This window comes from Heliangelus exortis, chromosome 2 (genome assembly GCF_036169615.1).
Source record: "Heliangelus exortis chromosome 2, bHelExo1.hap1, whole genome shotgun sequence".
Lineage (NCBI taxonomy): Eukaryota > Metazoa > Chordata > Aves > Apodiformes > Trochilidae > Heliangelus > Heliangelus exortis.
Window position 1 is genome coordinate 3,115,520 of NC_092423.1, and position 16,051 is coordinate 3,131,570.

At 51.8% G+C, this 16,051-nt stretch overlaps 1 protein-coding gene across 3 annotated transcripts in view; it reads left to right on the plus strand.

Annotated features, from left to right (window-relative positions):
* The window catches only part of GJC2 (gap junction protein gamma 2), a 35,473-nt gene continuing 19,422 nt past the window's right edge, over positions 1 to 16,051 (plus strand). For 2 of the 3 annotated variants that reach the window (XM_071734590.1, XM_071734588.1), the window contains exon 1: positions 2 to 195. The gene's annotated coding sequence lies outside the window, so the exon portion shown is untranslated. Of the gene's footprint in view, positions 196 to 16,051 lie in introns of all 3 variants that reach the window. The other variant, XR_011724113.1, reaches the window with a different exon arrangement.

Here is a 16,051-nt window from a genome sequence, read left to right on the forward strand (position 1 = left end):
TGGAGGAGCTTCCCCCGGTGGAGGTCTCCACGTCACCGTCTCCAGCCGGGAGCAGCGGGAAGGGAGCGGAGTCCGGAGGGGTGGGAAGGGAGGAAAAGGTTTTCCAGGAGCCTTCGGGGCAGGGACCGGGGCTGCACCACGGCGGGGAAGGATGGGACGATTCTGCACAGGACTGAACCCACCCAGCGCTTCTCCGTATGTTACTTTTATTATTTTTTTTCTGCTAGTTTGTTGGGAGTTTTTGCGTTGTGGCTTTTTAGGGTTGTTTTTTTTTTCCCTTCTGTTTTATTTTGCCGAGTGGCTGAATCCCGGTGCTTTGCAGACCCCTTCCCTCTGCTCCCCCCTTCTTCCCTGCTCTTAATTTTCTGCTTTTTTTTCCCCATCTCTTGGGTGAGGATCCCCTTTTTTTTTTTTTTTTCGGCTTTTCTCATGACTTTTTTTTTCTGCTCGTGGCAGGAGTCACAACCTCCCTATTTGGAGTCAGCTGGGTGCACACTTTGTGAGGGCATAAATCACCCCCCGTGGTGCCAGGCAGGGCAGATCCAGCTCCAGGGAGTCTGGGATTAAACTTTCAGTGTCTTAGGGTTTTTCCTGGTGGAAAATCCCTCAGTGCTCTGGGATTTTCTGTCCCAGCTCCATCCCTGACCCTCCATCCCTCCCATCTCAGAGATGGGGGGAGGAAGATGCTTCAGGGTCTGGTTTTCCTTGCTCCCTTGGGTTATGTTTCTGAGATTTCTGCTTGCAGAGAAAAATCTGGGGGGCTCTGCAGTGTGTTGGATTTCAAAGCAAGAGCTGAGGTGGCACCCATGGATCACAAACTGGTCTGGGGAGGCCAGACCAGCACCCATGGGAGCTCACCCCAGCAGAAAATGTGGTTTTGGGTCTCCAACCCCTGGAAAAAAAGGTCCATTGATCAGTTTGTGTTCTCTGGAAGGTGCTTTTGTGTTGCTTTTAGAAACAACACCCAAGGATGTCAGCAAACTTCTCATCCTTGCATCTCCAAAGAGTTTCTTCCCTCCTGCTTGGGAAACTGAGGCACGGGCAAGGATCATGAGGATGCTGAGCAGCACGAAGCTTTCCTTGGGAGAAAACTCTCCTTTTGGCTTCCAAACTCTTCTGGAGTGGGATCTCCTTCTCCAACTTGTGTCCCCCATCAGCTTCTTCATGTCCCTTAGCTGAATTTTCTTCAGATCTGCTGCTGCATTTCTGTGGCCTTTATTAGTTCCACCCTCATTAAATTTATTATTATCCTTGTGGTTAGGGTTGACCCTTAGCTGCACCCACCCCACCTCCAGGTTTTTGGTATAATCACAGTAAATTTGGCTGCACCCAGCATTTATCCAGACATCCCCTAAGAGTGGGGGCTCCCAAGAGGGACCTCCTGACCCCTTCTGCTCCAGGCTGTGCCTCTTGTACACCCTGGGGGCTCCAGCTCCCATCCCCAAATGTTCTTTCCATCTATATATTTCCATCTATATATTTCCATCTATATATTTCCAACTGAGGCATGGGGAGGGCAGTGGCTCAGCAGCAGCAGCAGCACCAGCAAGGATCATGAGGATGCTGAGCAGCACGAAGCTTTCCTTGGGAGAAAACTCTCCTTTTGGCTTCCAAACCCTTCTGGAGTGGGATCTCCTTCTCCAACTTGTGTCCCCCACCAGCTTCTTCATGTCCCTTAGCTGAATTTTCTTCAGATCTGCTGCTGCTCCTGCATTTCTGTGGCCTTTATTAGTTCCACCCTCATTAAATTTATTATTATCCTTGTGGTTGGGGGGTGACCCACCCACCCCACCTCCAGGTTTTTGGTATAATCACAGTAAATTTGGCTGCACCCAGCATTTATCCAGACATCCCCTAAGAGTGGGGGCTCCCAAGAGGGACCTCCTGACCCCTTCTGCTCCAGGCTGTGCCTCTTGTACACCCTGGGGGCTCCAGCTCCCATCCCCAAATGTTCTTTCCATCTATATATTTCCATCTGTACATTTCCATCTATATATTTCCAACTGAGGCATGGGGAGGGCAGTGGCTCAGCAGCAGCAGCAGCAGCACCAGCAAGGATCATGAGGATGCTGAGCAGCACGAAGCTTTTCTTGGGAGAAAACTCTCCTACTGGCTTCCAAACTCTTCTGGAGTGGGATCTCCTTCTCCAACTTGTGTCCCCCATCAGCTTCTTCATGTCCCTTAGCTGAATTTTCTTCAGATCTGCTGCTGCTCCTGCATTTCTGTGGCCTTTATTAGTTCCATCCTCATTAAAATTATTATTATCCTTGTGGTTAGGGTTGACCCTTAGCTGCACCCACCCCACCTCCAGGTTTTTGGTATAATCACAGTAAATTTGGCTGCACCCAGCATTTATCCAGACATCCCCTAAGAGTGGGGGCTCCCAAGAGGGACCTTCTGACCCCTTCTGCTCCAGGCTGTGCCTCTTGTACACCCTGGGGGCTCCAGCTCCCATCCCCAAATGTTCTTTCCATCTGTATATTTCCATCTATATCTATGTATTTCCATCTTTATGGAAGATGTGCTTAATGGGAGAGATCCCTTCTCCTGGAGAACACACCCAGTGTCCCACTCAGTGGGAAGCAGAGTCCCCTGAGCCTTAGGAACCCATGGGCACCTCCTCCTTTCACCCAAATTGCCTTCAAAAACCAGAGGAGGGCAACTTCTCCTCTGCCAGGAGCCTCCTTAGGAAGCTGGAGGAAGGAAACCCCCAGCTCCCATGTGTCACAGGAATGTGGGAATGGGGGGAAAGGGACCCAGGGCTGGGGGGGAAGCTGTGTCTTGTGCTCCTGCAAGCTATTTCTGAGACAATCCTTGGGGCTTGGCCAAGACTGAAATACCAGAAGGTTTTTTATTTTTTTATTTTTTTTTTTTTGGTGTGCGTCATGAGGAAACCCCTCCATCCCCTGTAAGGTTGGACCACAGCAACATTCCCTGGATTTCTGGAGGTCCAAACACTGCAGAGGACTCTCTCCTAATTTATGGTTTTGTTTGGAGCTCTTCCACCCAAAGTTTATCCAACCAGCCCAAGGGTCATTTCTGAGGCTGTGCAGCTCCCTTTGACCCACTCTGTTTCTTGGAGATCTTGGTGAGTGGCCACAGAAACTGCTTTGGTTTCTGCTCCTGGCTGCCAGGAAAAGAATAATAAAAAGAAAAAAAGAGTCTGTGGAGGGTTGCTGCATGAAACCCTGGTGAAACCCAGGGCCAGAGCTGTAGGGGAGAGGGGAAATGGGTGGAAAACAAGGTGCCCCCTCCTATAAATTCATGAAGGTGCAGCATGTTAATTGGTGTTTCACTCCTAACTTCAACTCTTTCACCTTTAACTTTGCTAAAGCAATTTGTTCCTCTGTTTTTGTCTCTGTAGAAGGGCCTGGTGGTGGTTTTGGCTGCTGTGGGATGTCCCAGCTGCCTTCCCAAAAGGTGGGGGGACCCTGGGGCTGCCTGCCAGGAGCCCTGGGATGTCCCTGAGGGCTGAGGTGGTTCTGTACAGGGGGCTTGGAAATCCCAGGAGACCTTCACAGCCTCTTCTGTGCTCACCCAGGGGGCAGAGCAGTCTCCTGGGGAGGATCCCAACTTCTCCAGGTCACTGGTGGGTGCAGGGATGAAGGGGATGCTGAGGAAGGGGGGAACTGATGGGAATCTTGAGGTTGAGTCGTGCAACTGCAGGGCAGCAGAGGCTGAAAGTATCTCAGAAGGTCATGGAGCAGAGCCAAGTTTGATGTTGGATGAAGCTGCCCAGGGCCCTGTCCAGTCGAGTTATCTCCAAAGGTGGAGATCCCACAAGCTCCCTGTGCCAGTGTTTGTCATGGAGACCTGGATTTCATATCCACTTGGAAGTTTTTTTTTCCTGCAGCTTGGCCCTTCACTCTGCACTTTGGAGAAGCATCTGCACCACCTTCTCTGCACCCTCCCACCAGGCAGCTCTAAGATCAGGTCACTCAGAAACTTGGCCAGTTGAGTTTTGAGACCCCCACCACCTCCTCTCTGGGCAATTTTTTCTCATATCTGACAGTTTGGGTCTGGTTTGGTTTGTTTCTTAAAACAAGGTATTGAGAATAATCTGGACCACATGCTCTCACACACCCACAAGGTCCCTTTCTCATCTCCAGGTTGAACAGACCCAGCTCTTTCTGCCTCTTTTTTAGACATCCCATTCCCCAGGAAAAACTTGGGAAGTCTCTGCAGGACTCACTCCAGTGCCCTTCTTGTACTGGGGAGCCCCAGACTGGGCACAGACCTGGTTGGGGTCTTACAGGAGCAGAACAGAGAGGATCAGAGCAGCCCTCACACCACTGCCCTTGCTGAGACAGCTCAGTTTAGGGGTGGCCTTGCTGCAGTTTGACATCCAGCCTGGCCACCAGGACTCTTGTTCCTTGTCTTCAAAGCTGTGCCCACTGTCCTGTGTCCTCTCCTTCCACCATCCTGCTTTTGCCCCTGTAGGATTTCACCTGGCTCCCACCAACCCATTTCCCCATCCTCTTGAGGTCCCCCAACTCAGCAGTGCTGCCCCATCCCCCCTATCTCTTGCTCCCCCCCCAACTTTGGGGGTTGTCCCCAGGCTCAGTCCCATCACCTGGATCATTAATGACACTCAGCAGCCTTGGCCATCATCCCTGGGAGATGCCACCACCATGGAAAGATGTCCCCATGGCTCATGTCCCCATGGCAGGAAGGGGTGCACCATGGAGGGTGCTGGAGGGAACCCAGCAGCATCACCAGTTCCATGGAGACCAGGATGGTGCTGGTGGTCAGGGGACCCTCCTTTCTGAGGGATTTTACATCCAGCATCCCCATTTCAGCCAAATTCAGACCCATTTTGACCCAGCAAGGGCTGAGGGGTCTCGGTGCCTCTCGAGGCTGCGTTTCTGCTTTGTTTCCTTCTTCCTGGCCACAACTTTTCCAACTTTTCTTAAACACACCCTGGGCCAAGAGCTTTACAGATGTGTTCAGAGCACCTTTCAAACACCAGGTAGAGGCCAGCAAGCTGCAGGTGGCACCAGTAAGATGGAAATGGCCCAAACCACTGGAAACCAGCCCAGAAATGCTGTCAGGAGCCACCAGGCTGAAGCATCCCTGCCAGCTCCTGCCTTGCCCTGAGGACCTTTGGGTGCAGAGTTAATCCACCCCACCACCCCCAGTGACATTCCCTAGGGATTCCAGCCCTGGAGAACACCCTTCTGTTCATCCCAGAAGCTTCTGCTCTGGAAATCCTGATGCTGATTCAAACGTGAGCCTGAGCCAAATTCCTCCAGGCACGTTTTTATCATCTTTTTTTTTTTTTTTTTTTTTTTTTTTCTTTTGTTGTTAGCTTTTTATTTTCCTGCTTTGGGGGGGACAATGACATTCCTCTGCCCAACCCTTTCCTCTCTGCTCCCAGACAGAAATAGTTAAGCAGCATCACTGGGAGATGAAATGTCCTCCAGATGAATGTCCTCTGTTTCCTTTCCAGGCCAGGCAGCTCCCCCCTTGCCAAGCCCTGGGGAGCAGCAGCTATCTAGTGACATGATGTCCCTCCCTTCCAGTGACCTGGTGGCCTCTGCAAGTGCTGCCAAGGTCCCTTGGGGGCTTTCTGCAGCAGGAGAGCAGCCTTTTGCTCTCCTCTTTGTGATGGGTGGGGTGGAAGATGTGAGGCAGGTCAGGCTCTGGAGAGCATCAAATCAAATCAGACCAAGGTAATCAAAAAGAAGTGATGCTGGAGGAGAGGAAGGAAAGAAAGAAGAGAAAAAGAAGCTGTGGAAGGACCTCATTTGATAATCTGGTTTCTCCTGGGGTCTTTTAGGAAAGGGGAAACCACCCCAAGCTCCCAAACTCCAGGGGATGCAGCTGGGCCACCCTGGGCTGGTTTTAGTTGCCCACGTTTGGGTCACTGGAGATGTCCCAACACATTGAAGGGATCCAGCACAAGTCCTGTGAGGAAGGGCTGAGGGAGCTGGGGGTGTTGAGGCTGGAGAAGAGGAGGCTCAGGGGAGACCTCATCACTCTCTACAACTCCCTGAAAGGAGGTTGGAGCCAGGGGGGGGTTGGGCTCTATCAGTCAGACAAGAGGCCATGGGCTTCAGCTCTGCCAGGGGAGGGTTAGGATGGAGATGAGGAAGAAATTCTTTCCAGAGAGGGTGCTCAGACATTGGAATGGGCTGCCCAGGGAGGGGGTGGATTCTCCTTCCCTGGAGGTTTTTAAGAAGAAACTTAATGTGGCACTCAGTGCCATGGGCTGGGAACCACGGGGGGAGTGGATCAAGGGTTGGACTTGGTGATCCCAGAGCTCCTTTCCAACCCGGATCATCCTGTGTTTGGTTATGCCTGGGGTGTGCTGCTGGCTTGTGAGGTGCTCCAGCTGCTGGAGCAGCAATGGGGAGATCAGGAGGAGCTGCTTGGAGCTCCTGGAGCCACTTCTCCAAGGACACCCCAGGGAACGCTGCCTTGGTCGTGTTCTTGGCTTCTCTTTGCAGGAGGTGGCTGCTCTCAGACTGCAAACTGCCCAGAAAAAGCACAATTTAAAGTGGCAGGGCTGGATGGAGACAGGCAAGAAAGTCTTTGCTGAAGGGGTGAGCCATAGCTCCAGCTCCTGGTTGCACAGATCCAGAGGTTTGCAATGGGATGGACGTGGTGTTCACGGGGAACAAGGATTTGGTGGAGCTTGGGGTGCATGGAGCCCTTCCCAGTGTCCCTGTGCAGGCAGAGCTGAAGAGCTCCAGTGGAGCAAAGCTTCCTAGGACATCATTTTCCCAGAGAGGTTGTGGATGCCTTTTCCTGGAGGTGTTCAGGACCAGGTTGGATGGGGCCTGGAGCAACCTGGGCTGGTGGGAGGTGTCCCTGCCCCTCCAGAACTCACCAGGTTGCTGCAGGGTTTGACCAAAACTGAAGATCCAGTGGCAAATGCAGGAATTTTTGCTCTTCTCCTTCAATCCTCAAGGTCAGCATGAGCTGGGGGGGTGTGTGGGGCACTTCTGAAGCTGGTTTGCAGGACACCCTTACTTCTGGGTGTTCCAGCAGGGAGGGATGCCCTGGAAAACAGGAGGAGATGGATGCAGCCAGGTCAGGAGGAGAGCAACAAGAGGCTTTCTGCAAGAAATCCTATGTCTAACAGCAAACACATGCAAGGTTCCACCACCAAGACGTTGCCTGGAGCTCATTTATTTACTCTGGAGTCCTTTTGATTTATTTATTTAGGACCAGAGATCCCGAGGTGGGAGGATGAGGAGGAAGCTCTGCTCCCAGCAGCTGCTTTCTCACAAACTTTTTGCACCAGTTTGTCTCCTGGCTGCAGATCCCCTCCTGGCAGCTTTTTTAGCCATTCCAAGAATTATGTTGGTTTTTTTTTTTTTTTTTATATTTCTTGTGAGGGTGAGCTCCAACCCGTGATTTACAGGGAGTTTTTTCCGTGGTGTTTATGTTGGAAGCCTGGGGTTTGTGTACAGTTTGGAATATTCTCTGCAGCCTCTTATCACCAGAACTTCAAAACAAGGGAGCCCTTGATGAAAGTCCTGAGCTAATTAAAGCCAAGGGTTGATTTAGGGCCATGCAAAGTGCCTGAGGCCTCCTGCCTGGCTCAGAGAGCTTGCTGCAGCCTCTGGGCCCCATGTGGGAAGGAGAAACCATCATCCCACCCCTCATCCTGGTGGGAATCCATCTGGATTTAGCTGTAGCACTGGTGGAGGCTGTGCCTGGTACCCAAAGGACCAGGTGGAGGTGCCTGGGGGCAGCTGGCCATGCTCACAGCATCCCTGAGCTGGCAGAACAAGGTGATCAGATGGTGATGGAAGAGAGATGGAGAGCTGGGGAAACCTCCAGGAGTGCCTCAATGTGCTGCTTTTACAGCCCAACCCCAGCTCATCCATGCACTCAGATCCCTCGTGCTGCTTGTAGGATGCAGCTCATCCCATTCCCACTCCCATCCCTCCTCCTCTTAACCCTTTGCTAGGAGCTCAGTGGCACAGCTCATGGGTTTGTAAAAGTAGAGACTTGGGTGAGATCCCATCCCACTAATGCTGGATGGGGAGTGTCCAGAGAAGGGAATGGAGATGGGGAAGGGGCTGGAGCAGAAATCAGGAGCAGCTGAGGGAGCTGGGGGTGTTGATCCTGGAGCAGAGGAGGCTGAGGGGAGACCTTCGGGCTCTCTGCAACCCCCTGAGAGGAGGTTGGAGCCAGGGGGGATTTGGTCTCTGCTCCCGAGGAAGAAGTGATGGGACAAGAGGAATTTCCTCAAGTTGTGCCAGGGGAGGTTTAGGTTGGAGCTGGGGAACAATTTCTCCATGGAAAGGGTTCTGAGGGACTCCAGGGATGAATCCCATCATCCATGGAGGGGTTTCCAAGCTCTGGAGATGTGGTGCTGAGGGACACAGGGCAGTGGTGGCCTTGGCAGTGCTGGGGGAAGAGTTGGACTCCATCATCTCCAAGCTCTTTCCCAAGCAGAATGATTCTGATCTGTGGGATTCAGAGTAATCCAACCACACAGCCTCTCACCCCAAACCACCCCTTCTGCTCTTTTACCATTTTTCACTGAAGGGCAGGACCTGCAGCTGAGAAAATGGCAAAATGGGGCTGTTCAGGCTGGAGAAGAGGAGGCTCAGGGGAGACCTCATCACTCTCTCCAACTCCCTGAAAGGAGGTTGGAGCCAGGGGGGGGTTGGGCTCTTTTCCCAGGCAACTCTCAGCAAGACAAGAGGGCACAAGAGGTCTCAAGTTGTGCCAGGGGAGGTTTAGGTTGGACATTAGAAAGAATTTCTTTCTGGAGAGGGCATTGGAATGGGCTGCCCAGGGAAGGGGTGGATTCTCCATCCCTGGAGATATTTCAAAAGAGCCTGGATGTGGCACTCAGTGCCATGGGCTGGGAACTGCAGTGGGAGTGGATCAAGGGTTGGACTTGATGATCTCTGAGGTCCCTTCCAACCCAGCCAGTTCTAGGATTCTGTGATTCTATGAAAAGGTCAGCTGGGAGTGTCAGGAAGCAGTTTATCCCTCTGCTGTAAGACCCCTCTGGTTATCCAGGGTGCTCTGCATGTCCAGGGAATCTGTTCTGGTCACAGAACCATCAAATATCTCAAGTTCCAAGAACCTTTAAGGTCCAACACATCCAGTCCTCACACAGATGGTGTGGGTGCTCCAGCATCGTGGGTGCTAAGGAGAAGTGGGTGAACAGTGGGGTGCAAGCAGCTGCATTTTTTTTTTGGGGGGATGGGTATTTTTAAGGGTAGTTAAGTATGGAAACAAGCAGGGAAGAGCTGCAGGAGGGTGCCACAGCCTGGACAGGGTGTGCTTCTTGGCTCCTGAAAGAGTGGTGTGAAATTTAGGGGAGCAGAGAGAACAGCTGGAAACTGAGTCCTATCCCAGACCAGGATGGACATTGAGCTCAGCTCCAAGGAGGGTTGAACACTCAACTAAATCCCACCCAGGTGCCTTAAAAACAGTTTTAGAGGAGAGAAGGAGGGATCTTTCCCTTTGGAGGAGAAGCCACCATGCTGCATGTGGTCCTCTAAATCACCCACCCACACCCCTGCAACATTTTTCCAAGAAACTACTGGAGCTTCCAGGCAAAAGGGCAATTTATCCCAGACCAGTTGCTTGGGAAAGATCCTGGCTTTAGGCAGGGTTTAGGCAACCTACTTGATGTATCCTACTAAGTGTATCCTACTAAGTGTATCCTGTCAGAAAGGGAGAGGAGAAAGCCCCAGAATTATGGGTATCTCCAGGTACCTCCAATTTAGTTGTATGCACTAGAAATCTGAGCAAATCTGCTTGAAACTGGTTTACTGGAGCAGGTATATTTCTATTTTAAGAGGTTTCTGATTATCTCTGAGTCTCCACTGCACCACAGATTTAAAAACAACCCCCCAAAAATCCACCCTACTCCTGCTACTGGTAGTAAAAATTCTGTTTGGTGTGAACCTCTATTGACCTGTGCTGGTGCTGAGAGAAACCTTACAGTAGGAGAGTCCATCCTGCTGTTATTCCTTCTAATAATGGGAAGCTTCCAAAACCCAAGCCAAAATAAATATTTGTAGCAAAGGCAGGGGCTGCCTGGAGGGAGCCAGGGTGGGCAGGAATGCTGCTGCCACCAGGCAGGAGGTGACATCACCCGGATTCCTGTGCTGAGGAATGCAGGATTTGTCCCTCTTCCACAATGGCTTTTCACAAACAGACCTGCCCAGGGATGCATTTTTTTCACCCAGCCCCTTCCCTCCCACAGCAGAGAGGCCAAATGTGTCGTGTCCCCCCCCCAACCCACATCCCCACCAGAGCTGTTGCACGAAGATGAAAAAGGAGGAAATTGGTGATGCCCCAAATGGCAGATAAAAGCAGTCAGGATTTTATAAGATGGTTGAAGTTGGTGGAGAAGTGATCACCTGGGAGGAAATTGTCCCCTTATACTCACTCCAGGAGCTCCACTTCCCAGAGGAGGCCATGAGGATGATCCAAAGCTGGAGCAGCTCAGGCTGAGAAAGTTGGGATTGTTCAGCTTGGAGAAGAGAAGGCTCCAGGGAGACCTCAGAGCATCTTCCAGTGCCTGGAGGGGCTCCAGGGAAGCTGGGGAGGGATTTTTTTTGCAAGAGCATGGAGTGATGGAGTGAGGGGTGATGGCCCTACACTGGCAGAGGGGAGATTTAGGTTGGACATCCAGGGAAGTTATCCAGGGTTATCCAGGGAAGTTGTGGCTGCCCCATCCCTGGAAGTTTTCCAGGCCAGGTTGGATGGGGCTTGGAGCAACCTGGGCTGGTGGGAGGTGTCCCTGCCCATGGCAGGGGGTTGGGATGAGATGATCTTTAAGGTCCCTTCCAACCCAAACCATTCTATAATTCTGTGACCTCTCCTTGGGGCTTGGCCAGGATGGGGCAGGGGACTGAGTGTGTGTGGAGGTGCAAGAGGGGGATGTGTCCACTGCTCCATGGTGATCCCATTCCTTGTTCCTATGAATTACTACACCACCTCTGTGATGACTGAAGTGTGTTGGACTCCATGGTCCTTACAGATCCTTTGAAATTGAGATATTTTATAATTATATGGCTAGAACAGATTCCCTGGACATGCAGAGCACCCTGGATAAGCAGCCCATTCCTTGCTGACTCTGGTGGGGCTGCCTCTCAAACCAAGCCACAATTCACCCTCCATACAAGCTGAACATCTCCACATCCCATCTCCAGTCCCCTGGGCTTACACCTTTCCACCCCTGACTCTGCCTTGGCCCCAGCTCCAGCAAACACCCCTGGAAACTCCCAGTCACTGCTGTGCAGATGTCACCAGCACTTCCAGCAGCAGGGAAGGGGTCAGTTCCTCTGGGCTGGAGGCTGTGGCCCTCATTTCAATACCTGGAACTAGGTGTAGTTCAGCTGCCCCCCCTCTTTAGGAGTCCAAAGGGGTGATTTAGTGGTTGGAAAGACCCAAAGTTTGGTGTTTTTTTTTTTCTCTCAGTGCCTGCAAAAGGATGGCTGGCAGGAAACAAAATGCTGCTCTCCAAGGCAGGGCTGGGTTTGCTTTAATTTTCCACCAGGTTTGGGAAATTCTTGGCTGTTGCAACTGGACAGTTCAATCCTCTGGCCAAAGGAGAAAAAACCCACTTGGTCAGCTGGATTTTTGAAGCTGGGGTGGAGCGAGGAGCTTTGAACAGGGAGCAGCAGAGTCAGGGTCCTCTGGATCTGGAGTCCTGAAGGTGGTGAGAAGGGGCAGGAGAAGGTCTGCTCATTTTTGGAGAAGAGATAAAACCAGTTGGGATGGACACAGAGGGGGGGCTGGGATCACATCAGGGTGATGCAATGATTTTTTGCTCCTGGGTGTAGGCAGGAGAGAAACATCTAAGCAGGAGGCAGTGGTGTAGCTGGTTGGGGTGAAGTCCCAGAGGGGACAGGGTGGCAACACCATGGGGGAGATGTGGGACTTGATGGCCTTGGTTTGGGTGTTATCTTCCATCAGGATAAATCCCTTTCCCTCACCACATCTTTGCCACCCTCCATCACAGGGCTGTGTCTGGGGCTACTGAAGGGAGCTGATGGTTTGCAGGGCTGAAATGGGCTCCAGAGGGTGGAGGCTCCCAAGCTTTGAGGACATAAAATCATGATGATTGATGAAAATCTTCTCTCAGATGACTCAAGGAAGCTCAGAGGCTCCATGGGCATCACAGCTCAGGGAGTTGGGTGCCACCAAATCATCTGTGGGGCTCTGGGTTCAGCTCCTCCTGGCTGCACAAAGGGCCCTCAGGACTCTGTCCCTTTGTGTGCAAACCAAACAACCTTCCAGTGATGCTGCAGAACAGGATTTAGGGGTTTGGTTCATACCCCTGAAGCTGTTGCTTCTTGATCTTTCTTGGAAACACAGATGGGGTTGTGGTTTCTGACTTATTTCAGTCTGAAGGCTGAAGGGAAGATGACTTGGAGAGGAAAGGAGGGAAAGACCAGAGATGGAAAGTGTGAATTTTCAAGGAGAACCTCCCACAGATTCTTTGCCCAGCTTCTGGTAATGGCCAGGTCCCTGCCTGCAGCTACTCACTCCAGAAAATTTCCAGAAGGTTTCCTGGAATACCAAGATGTGGGGGGCTGGGTGCCCAGGCAGTGATCCCCATCAGAGCCACAGCAAAGAGGTTGGAGCAGCAGGAAACCTAAATGTGTCCCAGGAGGTGCCTGGAGGTCAGAACCCCAGACTGGTCATTTCTGAGGGCTTTTACTGCAAAGTGGAGGAGGATCAGGGGTGGGTTTTGGTTTCTTTTGCACCCCCTTTCCACAGCTTCCTCTTTGAACTTTATTATAGAATCACCAAATGGTTTGGGTTGGGAGGAACCTTGAAGATCAAGATCCAACCCTCCTGCCGTGGGCAGGGACACCTCCCCCTTGTCCCTTAAAAAACTGAGTAATGTTCCAATTAGCAGAGGAGCCTGAACCAGCTCTGATGCTTGGAAAGATCCTCACCTTCAAGACCACCTTATTGTATAAACAAAGAGGGAAAAACCTCATCCAGCTCTCCACTTCTTTTGGGTCCTGGATCAGCCCCAAACACTGGAGCATCACTGGCTCAACCCCAGGTCCCTGGCTCTCCATCAACTGCAGAGGTTCCCCTGTGTAAAAGGCATGGAAGGGCTGTCCACCTCCTCCTCCCGTGGCCTCTCCCCCCTTTCCCTTTCCTCCTCAACGTGCTCATTCATGAAAAAATATCTGTTGGATGGAGGTGAGGAAGAGGAATTAACCTTGGCTCGTTTTTTCCCTGCGTGTTGGCTGAGGGAGGCTGTAGGCTCCGGGGCTTTTCAGCTTTGTTTTCACAGCTGGATTTGCTGTTACCCTTTCCTCTCTCCAGCTTTTTATTGCTGCTCACTCCCTGGAGCAAACCTGTTGCACAGCAGTGTCCTCAGTGGGGTTGGAGCACAACCTGGTGCTGGCATCCTGTGGGGTGGTGGCCGTGGGTGTCCAGCTTGGGACCCAGGACCTGCACAGCCCCTCGTGCTCCTTAAGGACTGAGACCCTCAGAGATCCTTCAGAGAGACCCCTGAATGGGTCCTGTGGCCAGGAGGGGAATGATACAGTGAGGAAGGTGCCATCCCATGATGGTTCTCTGCACCTGGCTGCAGCCCAGGTATCCTGGCTCCTTCCCACCTGGAGTGAAGGCTGATGGACCAGCATGGTCCATGCTTTGGTAGCCAGATCTCCTGGATCCTTCCCAGATGGACTGAAGGCTGATGGGCAGCAGGGACCAGTGTGGTCCATGCTCTGGTAGCCAGATCTCCTGTCTCCTCCTTAGATGGAGTGAAGGCTGATGGGCAGCAGGGACCAGCTTGGTCTATCCTATAGTAGCCAGATCTCCTGGCTCCTTCCCATCTGGAGTGAAGGCTGATGGACCAGCATGGTCCATCCTATGGTAGCCAGATCTCCTGGATTCTTCCCAGATGGACTGAAGGCTGATGGGCAGCAGGGACCAGTGTGGTCCATGCTCTGGTAGCCAGATCTTCTGGATCCTTCCCATCTGGAGTGAAGGGCAGCAGGGACCAGTGTAGTCCATCCTATGGTAGCCAGATTTCCTGGATTCTTCCCAGATGGACTGAAGGCTGATGGGCAGCAGGGACCAGCTTGGTCTATCCTATAGTAGCCAGATCTCCTGGCTCCTTCCCATCTGGAGTGAAGGCTGATGGACCAGCATGGTCCATCCTATGGTAGCCAGATCTCCTGGATCCTTCCCAGCTGGAGTGAAGGCTGATGGGCTGAAGGGACCAGCTTGGTCCATGCTGTGGAAGGACAGGTCAGGCAGCAGGACTGGGGGACAGTGTCTGTCTGGGCCTGGTGGAGTTGGTTTAGGGCTTGGTGGTGCTCATGTAAGGGCTGATGGTGTGGGTGTAAGGTTCAGTGGTGCTGGTATAAGGTCTGGTGGTACTGGTGTAGGGTTTGGTGGTGATGGTGTAGGGTTTGGTTAATTGGGTGCTGGTGTAGGGTTTGGTGGTACTGGTGTAGGGTTTGGTGGTACTGGTGTAGGGTTTGGTGGTGCTGGTGTAGGATTAGGTGGTTCTGGTATAGGGTTTGGTGGTACTGGTATAAAGTTTGGTGGTGCTGGTGTAGGGTTTGGTTAATTGGGTGCTGATGTAGGGTTTGGTGGTACTGGTGTAGGGTTTGGTGGTGCTGGTGTAGAGTTTGGTTAATTGGGTGCTGGTGTAGGGATTGGGGGTGCTGGTATAAAGTTTGGTGGTGCTGGTGTAGGGTTTGGTGGTTCTGGTATAAAGTTTGGTGGTGCTGGTGTAGTTGGGTGGTACTGGTATAAAGTTTGGTTAATTGGGTGCTGGTGTAGGGTTTGGTGGTTCTGGTATAAAGTTTGGTGGTGCTGGTATAAAGTTTGGTGGTGCTGGTATAAAGTTTGGTTAACTGGGTGCCCAGCACAGCCAACATTCAGTGTGTGCTTATGCCCAGAGGGGTGGGGGGGATGGGGAAGGTGCTGCCAGCACCCACTGGGTGCCCAATTGGACCCTTGGGACCTCAAGTGCTGCAGACCTCAGAGTCCCCCTTTGCTTCAGGCATCAGCACCACCCAGGACTCATTCTGTTCCCACCCAACCTGAGGGCACCCCCTGCACCCCACTGCCTGCCCTGGCAGGGGAGGATTTCTCTGATTCCACCCCAAAGAGCTTTGGGGAACACGTGGGTGCCCTCCTTGGCACGGGACACCCAGGGGTGTCAGGATGTGAGCCAGGAGCTGCTGAGCTCTCTGTCATCAGGGGGTGGGGACCAAGCTATGAAAACACCATCCAGGAAAGCTCTGCTCCCTTTTCCCACCCCACATCAACCTTCAGATCAGACCCAACAACCCTGACTGATGCTCCTCTCCCAGAGCTCCCAGGGAAGGTACAGTACTGCTCACCCAGCACTGGGTGTTTCTCTTCCATCTCCCTCTTCTCTGCATGAAAAGGTGACCATAGAATTAGTTCTGCATTTAATTACCTAAGTAATTAATTGAAATATTTCTTAAGGCTCAGTAGGCAGAGTAGAAACCTGCTCTGGTCATGCTGGGAACCCAGCCAGAAGGATAGGAAAGCACTTCTAGTAATAATATTTCCTTTTTTCCTTCTTTTTTTTTTTTTTTTTTTTTTTTTTTTTTTTTTTTATCTTTATTTTCTGTTTTGTCTGTTATCTGAGAACAGCTGGCAAGAACATGTCCAACCCTTTGGTTTCCTCATTTATCACAGTCCAGCCTCTCTCCTTCTCCCTTTTTACCTACTTTTAGCTCTCATTAATAATAGAAAAAATGGGCCATGAAGTTTCACCCAAGTGTCTGGGTGCTACACTGGCATTTTTCTTTCTTGTCTTCAATTTCCTTATTTAGTTGATGTTGGGTTTGTTTGCTCTGGTGGTTCTGGTGTCCAGGTAGCCAGGGCTGAGCTCAAGAGTATGTTTTGGGTGTCAAGGTGTGAGCATCAACAGGGGATTTGTCTGGGGAAGGAGCAAGGATGGGTTGGTGAGGGAAAGGTTTGGCATTCCCCATCCCTTTTCCCCATTTCCCCATGGAATGGCCTCACTCTCATGGTTCTGTCTGACCTGGCAAGTCAGAAGCTTCTCCAAAGCCAAGGGGTTGAGAAGTAGATGCCCCAACATTGA